The sequence below is a fragment of the Myotis brandtii genome, unplaced genomic scaffold, assembly GCF_000412655.1.
Source record: "Myotis brandtii unplaced genomic scaffold, ASM41265v1 scaffold38, whole genome shotgun sequence".
Classification (NCBI taxonomy): Eukaryota; Metazoa; Chordata; class Mammalia; order Chiroptera; family Vespertilionidae; genus Myotis; species Myotis brandtii.
In genome coordinates, this window is record NW_005364596.1 from 5897159 (window position 1) to 5906849 (window position 9691).

The window sequence follows — 9691 nt, forward strand, 5'->3', positions numbered from 1 at the left end:
ATGGCTTGCTCAAATGCAGAACTCCATAAACACAAAATACCTCTCACTAGTCCTGGACTTTTCATCTAGAGGTCAGGTAAGGTTAAAAAGAATAAATATAAATATTATATAATTCATGACCAGAGTCCTAGAATGGTGAACAGAAAGGCCTTTGAAGTCCTAGTCCAACAGCTAGTCAGTTCACAGAGGAAGATGTTAAAACTTGATGAGACAGCTCGGGGTCATGGAAAACCTTTAGACTTGAGAGTTAGAACCTGGATTCAAATTCTGGTTCTGACACTTATCACATGTAAATAGGAAAATGTACTCAATCTCTTGGAACTTTAGTTTTGCCATCTCTCATAAGCGGTTAACATTAACTGGTTCACCAGGCTATTGTGGAGTCAGTTCCTTTCCTGTCCTTTAATGACTTACCCGAGGTCACTTAATTAGTCACACAGAGCCCTTCCCCCTGGTTATTCATCATATGTGCTGTTCACTATATCCTGGCTTCTCTTCTAGTTAAGTATTTTGAAGCATGGCATATTAAGGCACGTCATTTTAATTAAAAATTGACTAGAACGCCCTGACCAGTTTGGCTCACTGGATAAAGCGTCGGTCTGCGGACTGAAGGGTCCTGGGTTTGATTCCAGTCAAGGGCATGTACCTTGGTTGCGGGCACATCCCCAGTAGGGGGTGTGCAGGAGGCAGCTGATCGATGTTTCTCTCTCATCGATGTTTCTAACTCTCTATCCCTCTCCCTTTCTCTCTGTAAAAAAAAATCAATAAAATATATATTTTTAAAAAATTTACCAGAACAAAACAAAGGTGTGGCAAGTACTCCCGTTGACCCAGTTTTCTCTGTCAGTGCTTTCCAGCCAGAGACCACCAGGAGCACAGCCGTAACAAGCTAGTTGGGTTTATTACTGGTTGCAAAGAGGAGACCACACACCCTGGGCGATGGGGGACATTTCAGTAGAGGGTGCCTGAACAATTCTTATAAGATCAAGTTCAGGTGATTGGGGAGAAGGTTTAAGATGAAGTGGCGTTGCTCTGGATGGCTGCTATCAGGAAATGGAGATAATTATATGATTGAATATTTTAAAAATATTATGTATAAGGTAGAAAAACTAAAGTGAGGCTAAAGCTATAATGGGAAGGAGCAGTTAGGACAGTTTCTAGTTGTCAGAAGCTGCTTTTTTTTGTTTGTTTGTTTTCTTTCCCATCCCCCTTCTCTCTTGCCACCTCTAGGCCCACAGGGACTTGGGGACAAAATTTTGGCCAAAGAGACACAAGCAAGCATTTTCTGGGAGCTTCCTGCTAAGTCATTTACTTTCAGATATTGGTACCACACCTTGTTGCTCTCATCCTTCTTCTTCCCGGTGGAAAGAGGATATAATTGTAGAAGCTGCACAGCCTTTTTGTAATTATCAGGAAAAAGTTAAGGAAATATCAGTCTTTGGCATGATTTAGCAGCTGAACCAATTTCAAAACTCTGAACCCTGGGTTTCTCACTATGGGGAAGAACACTCCCCCATTAAAAAAAAAAAAAAGCTACTCTAGTTAGGCTGTTTGTGACTTGTAGCTGAAAGCATTCCTAAAACATTAATTATTCATGTTCATTATTTACTAAACTAGACATTCTTCTGGCAGCCGAATGTTCTTCTGGTGGCTCAGAGCATAGTCCATTTGGAAACTGAGCTTGGCAATACTCTATTTTAAAAAGAAAATTAGGCTTCTGTTAAGTGGATAAATTATTGTTCTTTCTGCTTCATAAGGTTTGTCATTATTCCATCGTTCAGGTGCAATTGCTTCCTTGGTTTCGGAAACCTGCATAAAAATGAAAGCTTTAGGAACTTTCCAGGTTCGGTTCAGCAGAAAGAAGTGGGGGCGCATTTTTGTAGGCTTAAATGTTGAAAGGGTGACTACAGCGGTAAACCTAATTGCTGGATAATGGTGACTTCAGCATTGTAATTTCTGTGCTCAGAGAAATGGGTGCCTTTGGCCATTGTGATTTGTTAAACCTAACAATGCATTTGTAGTCTTAATGCTTATTGACTCAGTAGAAAGAACTGCTCTCCTGGGGGATAATTCCCTGGTTACTGTGTGCCACTGTGGTTAGCAGGTTAGGCTCCCTGGTGCAGAATCAATGCCCACTGGAAAGCTGAGCATGTGTAGGGAGGTGAGGAGGCGGACCATAGTTAATTGCTGTTAATACTTAGTGGGCAGAACAACTAATCCACAGGGCTAGCAGGAGTCCAATGTCTGCTAGATGTGGGGTGAGAGTTCTTAAGGAATGATACATGAAAATGTTCAGGGAAACTTCATGTATTGACAGCTTGGATTTGTATATTGAAAGTTACGTGCCTATAATCAGAATAAATTTTACTCTACCTACTAACTGGTAATTATTCTACAGGTGTTTCTTTTCTTATCTCTCCCTTTCCCTTACACATAGTAGGTGCAAAATAGTGGTTGTTCAAGAAATGGTTAAAAATGTATTAAAACTTGGCTCTGCAGAATGGCTCTGCAATGGTGACAGTAAGAATTATCAAAATAGTTTCTTTAAATAATAAATTATTTATCAGATCACAATTTGTATATTACAGACACTGAATAAAATATATTGATATTCACCGTGCTGAACACGAAATATCCAGATGCAGGTAAATTTAATAATTGATGAGGGAGATTCTTGTCCACTCAGTTTAATGGAGTGTGAGTCTTGCATGGAGTGCTGGACCGCACTAGAAAAACATGTCAGTGCATAAAACAGACCCGTGCCTCTAATTTTCTAGGAAACACTTAACAGGACATTACAACTAAACAGTGTCACAAAATAAGTTTAAGTTTCTACACTCAAAATGTTTATAAAAGGACTGATTTTTTCCCCCCTCCAGGTCTTATAGGCAGATGGAATGAATCCTTCCAAATGAAATAGTTCCTATAAACTTAATCCACTGAGGAATTATTTGTTGTAGTTATGTATTAAATCACAGAAACTATATATCTTCACCACTATTTAGTAAATTGCAGAAATATACTAAAAGAGGAACATGCAGAGTCCCAGTTTTGCAGTAACCATATTCAGTCTGATCGTCAGCATGTGGGATTCTCAGTTTCTCTCCCCATCCTGTTTCTCCAAGAAGAATGCTCTTTGAAATGGATAGGAGACCCATGCTGGGAAAGGTATTGCCAAAGAAGTTCAGATCCGCTGTTTTTCTGATTTGAGGGATTGGTACTGTCGATAATCCTGCCAAATTAAGTTCTGATGAAGTATGCATTTTGATGAACTTATTTTGAGAGAATGAATGAATGAATGAAGGGTCAGGCTTTATTTAAAAGTACATTCACTAGGAGCTTCTCTCTGGATCTGGTAAAAACCATAATAAGGGCGGAGGAAGGGGCAGTTGCAATTCAGTGAAATAAGTACCAACTCGGATGCATAAACTTTCTAATCAGAAATAGAAAAGGGAGTCTGGAAGGAGTGACCCTATGTTGTGGAGTGATATGACTGACCTAACTGTTAAGGGAGAAGGAGGAGTTTCCCAGGTGGACAAGGAACAGGGTTGGAATGGCACGCTAAATTAGATCAGTGATGGCGAACCTTTTGAGCTCGGCGTGTCAGCATTTTGAAAAACCCTAACTTAACTCTGGTGCCGTGTCACATATAGAAATTTTTTTATATTTGCAACCGTAGTAAAACAAAGATTTATATTTTTGATGTTTATTTTATATATTTAAATGCCATTTAACAAAAAAAAAATCAACCAAAAAAATGAGTTCGCGTGTCACCTTTGACACGCGGGTTGGAATGGCACGCTAAAGAGTTTAGATGGTCCTGTAGTCAGGATACCCAAAGCGTCAATGCGGCAGCAACCATGTCTGCTTCACTCAGCACAGCAATCCTGGCGACTGGGAGAGCGCCTGCTATTATAGGTGCTTAATGTGTATTAAATAAGTAAATGAATGAGGAGCCACTACAATTTTTTGAGAAAAGGAGCATCCAATTAAGATTTAAATTTTGGGAACATTACCAACAGCAGTGTGAACACGGAAGGCAGGGTGTGTTTATTTTCTATTGCTGCTGAAACAAATTACCACAAACCTAGTGGCTTAAAACTACACAGATTTATTGTCCCCCAGTTCTTTGGGGCACAAGTCCAATGTGGGTGTCACTGGGTTAAAATCGAGGCGTTGGCAGGGCTGTCTTCCTGTGTGGAGGCTGAGGATGATCCATTTCCTTGGCCTTGCAGCTTCCAGAGGCTGCCTGCATTCTTGGCTCATGGCCCCTTCCTCCTGCTTCCTGCAGCCACACTGTCTTGGACCCTTCCTCCATCTTCACATCTCTCTTTGCCGACAGTCTAGAAATATAGTCTCCCTTGTCAGGGTTCTTAAGCTTAATCACACCTGCAAAATCCCTTTAGCCACGGAAAATAAACAATCCCAGGTTCTGGGGAATAGGAGGCCCTTATTCCGTCTACCACAGGGGGCATGAAGTGACTTCCCAGTACTCAGTGTAAGAGACTAGTAAGGTGATTGTGACAGGGAGGATAAAGCTCGTTCACTAAACCGTTTTTGCTTTTCCTTTTTTGCCAGAAAGATAGGCTATGTTTTGCACCTTCTTTATACTTAGTTGCGATCAATGGGACTAAGTTCTGGCCAATGGGAGTGCTGTCTGCCTTCACCAGGCCTGGCCCCTTCCTCCTCCAGGCTTTCTCTCCCCTGCTGGCTGGACCTGGAGGGACCAGCAGTGCACTCCAAGGCCAGGGGGAGGGTAGAGGCTCCAGCTAGAAGCTGCTGGGTTCCTTTGTGGAGCAGAAACCCTTAGCAAAGCACCCTGCACCATGATTTGCATAAGAAATAAAACTTTGTGTTAGCCTCTGAAATTTGAGAAGTGTTTCCCAGAGGAGATAGCCTACCTGCCTAACATTGAAATTTGCACCTCCCAGTAGGGTGCTGCTGTAGCAACAACAAATAAGGCATTGAGAGTGTTTGGCCAGTGGGCGGTGAGGACCCTAACATTAGGGGCTTGACATAGAGTCACCCATGTTGTGAAGGGGATAAACCGTAGGTAAGCTGTTGTCTGGAATAACTTTGGAAGGCAGGATTCATGCTTCCGATCCTTATAACTTTAGGACAGTGATTCTTAATCCTGGCTACATATTAGACTCACTCCCAGAGATTTGGACTTAACTGCTCTGTATGTGTGTGTTGGGGGAGGGCAGTGGTGGTGGTGGCATTAGTATTATTTTAATAGTTTCCAGATCATTTTAAGGTGCAGCCAGGCTTGACAACTAAAGCTCTAGGTCAGAGGTCAGCAAACTTTTTCTGTAAAGGGCCAAATAGTAAATATTTCGAGCTTTGGGAGCAACACCACCTCTTTTACAAATATTCAATTCTGCTGGGATAGCATGAAAGCAACCATGACCATATGTAAGTAAATAGATGTGTCTGTGTTTCAATAAAACTTCATTTACAAAACAGGCAAGCAGCTGGATATTACCTGTGGGCCATAGAGCTGATCCCTTCTCCAGGAGACTGATTCTTAAAACTTCTTCTCAAGGCTCCTTTACCCTTTTAAAGATCACCGAAAGCTTTTGTTTACATGTTATATCAAGTAAGAATGACCATATTGAAATTAAAACTGAGAAGTTAAAAATATTAATGAACTGAAAATAATTATAAATCCATTATGCTAATGTAAATAACATATTTTATAATTATATTTTCAAAAAATGAGTAAAAAGAATGGTATTGTTTTACATTTTTGAAAAACTCTATGATTTCTAGCTTCATGGAAGACATATAGATTCAAATTTGCTTCTTCATTCATTCTGTTGTGAGACATTATTTTAGTGAATGTATCTGAAGAAAAGCTGGCCTCACACAGATGTGTAGGTATTTCATGTTAGAAGAACAATTTTCTTCTTTTGAAGAAGTATTTTAATAGCCTTTCAGATAGTTGTGGATTTACTTGATACTACATAATAACTACCATGATAACTTTTTAAAAAGTTGATTGCAGTGTGAATCTGAAACCATATCAATGAACTTGAAATTCATAAAAATCCATTGGCTTACTTGCACTTTAAAGGGATCTTTAATATATGCATGATTTTGTAATATCTTATAGTGGTTACTTTGAAGATATTGTTTCATTGAGTTATATCATTGACACGCTTCATCATCTAATATTTGTTTAAAAATCACATTTGTTAACATTACCATTGAGCTTTTCAGAATTCAGAAACTATCAAGCTGGTGGTGGTGGATGCAAATTTTCCAAAATTCGAATTTTCATTTGAAAGCTCACGTCTTCTCGTTGGCAAAAAATACTCTCAGGCTGTTCGCCTTCAAGTGAGAGGCTCACTCATTTATTTTCCAAGAAATGACTGACAAATAGCCAAGTCTGGAAACCAGATTTTGTTTATCACTTGTTCTCTCAAGTAAGAATGATGTTCCATAAAAGATAGATGAGTTCGGTTTGCAACTCAATCGCATATCGCTCTTCCTCCAGACAACCATCATATTGTGGTTGGCAGCAGAACTGTTCTGTGATCTTTCCTTTGGGTCCCACAGAATATGTAGAAGACCTGTCCTCTAGGGTTAAGATTTAACAAAGGAAATAATTTTACTTTTTTGTCAAGGGCATTTTCAAGCTAAATTGGTTTTTCTTGTTGTTTTAAGTAAGTAATTGGCAGCAAATATGATACAATGTCCAATGATACAATGACATGGTTTAGTAATGCCTCAATTTGTGCTAAAGCATCAATAGTTTTACCCACCATTGTTTTTGAAGCGTCAGTGCAAATGTTAACACAGGAGAAAAGGCAAATAACCTCCTTATTATTATGAAAGTACTAGAGGTCCGATGCACGAAATTCATGCAAGGGGCTCGGCCCTCGAAGCCCTGGCTTTGTCTGGAAGGTCGTCTGGAAGGTCGTCTGGACAGTCGTTCTGCTGTTTGGTCTAATTAGCATATTAGCTCTTTATTATATAGGATTTTTGACCTTGTGGATCCACTAATGAAACGGGTCTTTGGGCTTCTCGGGTTTGTGCCCACCACACTTTGAGAACAGCTGCCTTAGGAAAAGTGTTTTAAAAGAATTAGAATGTTGTCATGTAACAGTTGTTATTGGCTTCCTTTGGTCAGGTGTTTCAAAAAAGAGACATGCTCAGAAACAACTGGCCAGTATACAAGATGAACAGAAAACAGTAGGGTGAGTCCAAAGATAGGGGTGAAAAGTGGTTGGAAAGCCAGCTGCTTCCACATTCCAAATGGAGCCACAAAGGGCCAATAAAACTTCTTAGTTGGGCACATGGTTTAGTTCTACAACAAAGATCAGATTAAAGGTGTGGCCTTCCCATAAGAAACCATAATCAACTAATTGCAGCAACTTAGCTGCAGTTGCGGAGAGAGATGGGGAGGAGGGTGGGAAGGAGAGGAGAGACCTGAGAATTATAGATGGAAGCAAATAAAGAGAAGTCTACCAAGCTTTTGAAGAAGTTGTGCTGTCAAGAACCCAAAATAGACCAAAAAATACTTCCGACTGAGCTGTAACATCACCTTTTAACTTGCAAACTTTTGGTAACACTCATTTCAGCAGTGCCCAAGGGGAATAAATAGTAAGAACTCCTAAGAGCAGAGGGTCAAGGAGGAAAGGGACAAGGGAACTATTCCCAGAGAGCAGAATTAAAGTTCAATCAAATAACTCACTCTCTCTCAGAGTAGGGGGCTTCATAAGACCTGCCAAGCAGGATTTCAGAATTGCAATGGACTAGTGGGCACCACTTGTCTGCCATTCTTACCCTTTCTGAATGGCAGTTTTAACTGCATTTATTCTCTCCCTGCTCCCATTGTACATAGACTAAGCCCATAACAAGACTGCCTTCTCTCTGCTCTCACCTGCCTGCCAGTTACAGGGTCTGGTAGAGGAGGTGGTACAGCCATTGGACGCTAGGAGCCTGGTTACCTGAATAGAGCAGATTCTGCCCATCAACTTGCACTGGATTGTGACATGAGCAAGGAAAAAAAATTATTGTGCTAAACCACGGAGATTTTTGTCACCACATTTGTTGTTACAACATTGCAACTACCCTGAATAATGTAGAGGCTATTTCATGGATCGAAACATAAGAAATTGAACCAAGGCAGTGGCAGAAACTATTAAGAAGAAATAAATAGTTTAGAGGAAGAATCAGTAAGCCTTTAGAGACTGGGGAGAGGGGATGTGAGAGAAGAATGAGGGAGAGCAAGGAGTCTGGGATGAGTTCTAGATTTTTGTCCTGGTTGTTGTGGTAGTAGTTTTGAATGATACTAATAGGACAATTCTGTGAAGTCCAAAATGAGGTAGCAGTTTGGGGGCTAAGAGCTTGAGAAGTTTGGAAAGGAGGCACATACAGGCAATCATTAGGATATACAGGTGGTGGCTAAAGCTATGGGAAGGAGCAGCGGTGGATGGAGTTTATTGGGAAGACAATTCAGAGGGAGAAGAGCACAGAGGTCATTTAATTAAGAGCAGAGAGACTAGAGTCAGCAAAAGAGAACAATAATAAATACCTAGAAAATAAGAAAAATGACAGAAAAGAATAGATCACAGAAACCAAGTAAGAAAACAGTTTGAAAAATTATGAAATGGTAAACAGTCAAATATTGCAAAGAGATCAAGTATAATAAGAGCCAAGTATTTATTAGATTTTAAAATAAGAGGGTATTGGTGACCTTCATGAAGATCATTTTAATGGAGCATTGATGTAAAATTCAGGTCACTGTAGGAGAAGAGTCTTATGATTTTATGGAGGAAAAACAGACTGAAGGTGTTAAATCTTGACCAAGGTCCATAGTAAATGTTGGCTTATTGCTTTGAAATCTTGCCTATCCGATGCTACCACCCAGGCTCCTCCACCATTCCAAACTAAATCTGAAAAGTGCACTTAACTAAGGTGCTGATTGGTGGTGGTGATGTTAAAGCAGGATAAAAGAGAAGGCGTATAGAAAAGATCCATATTTATTTTCAGAGAGAATGGTGCAGAGTAGTTACTAGTTTTCTAAAATATTTTCTGAGAGAGTATTTCTCACCCTCCCCCCATTTCTTCCCTCTTCACTTTCTGTTTCTTAAACTGATTCTACTCATTTTATTGGCAACTAGGAGTTAAATTTTATAAAATGAATGGGTGTGTTAATGTTACTTTTTTTTTAAAGTAGGGTAATTTTGGTTTTAGGACACAGGGTATATCAATCTCCTAAAATAATGTTTAAGTAAGATGACTGATAGAACTTTTTCTCTAAAGTCTTATAAAACTTAATTAGTAAGATCAAAGGCTACGAAAGTTTAATAGCCACCTTCACATTTACCAGATGCCTTGTTAGTAATTCAGTTTTAAAGTAGAAATCCTAAGCCAGCCAAAAATAGAGCCAAATGTTTTTAGGAGATTTCACATATTATTTTTAAAAAGTAAATATAATGAATAACCCTAAATGCTATCCCAGAGCACTATTTCAAAATAAGCACATTAGCAAAATAAACAAGACATGAATCAACCTGAAGAAGCTCCTAGTCTTCAGACTGCAGATCTTGTGTAGGAAATCTCACTTTTTCCCTTTCCTTTCCTTTCCTTTCCTTTCCTTTCCTTTCCTTTCCTTTCCTTTCCTTTCCTTTCCTTTTCCCCCCTTCCCCCTTCCCTCCCTCCCTCCTTCCTTCCTTTCTCC

The 9691-nt window shown here is 39.7% G+C and overlaps 1 long non-coding RNA gene across 1 annotated transcript in view; it reads right to left on the reverse strand.

The window, feature by feature from the left end:
* Window positions 1-1294: 1294 nt before the first annotated feature.
* Window positions 1295-9691, reverse strand: part of LOC102261387 — a 14282-nt gene continuing 5885 nt past the window's right edge. Inside the window, exons 2-3 of the long non-coding RNA XR_313937.2 lie at window positions 5486-5556; window positions 1295-1809 (exon numbers count right to left, since the gene is read on the reverse strand). This is a non-coding gene — a long non-coding RNA (uncharacterized LOC102261387). The remainder of the gene's footprint in view (window positions 1810-5485; window positions 5557-9691) is intronic.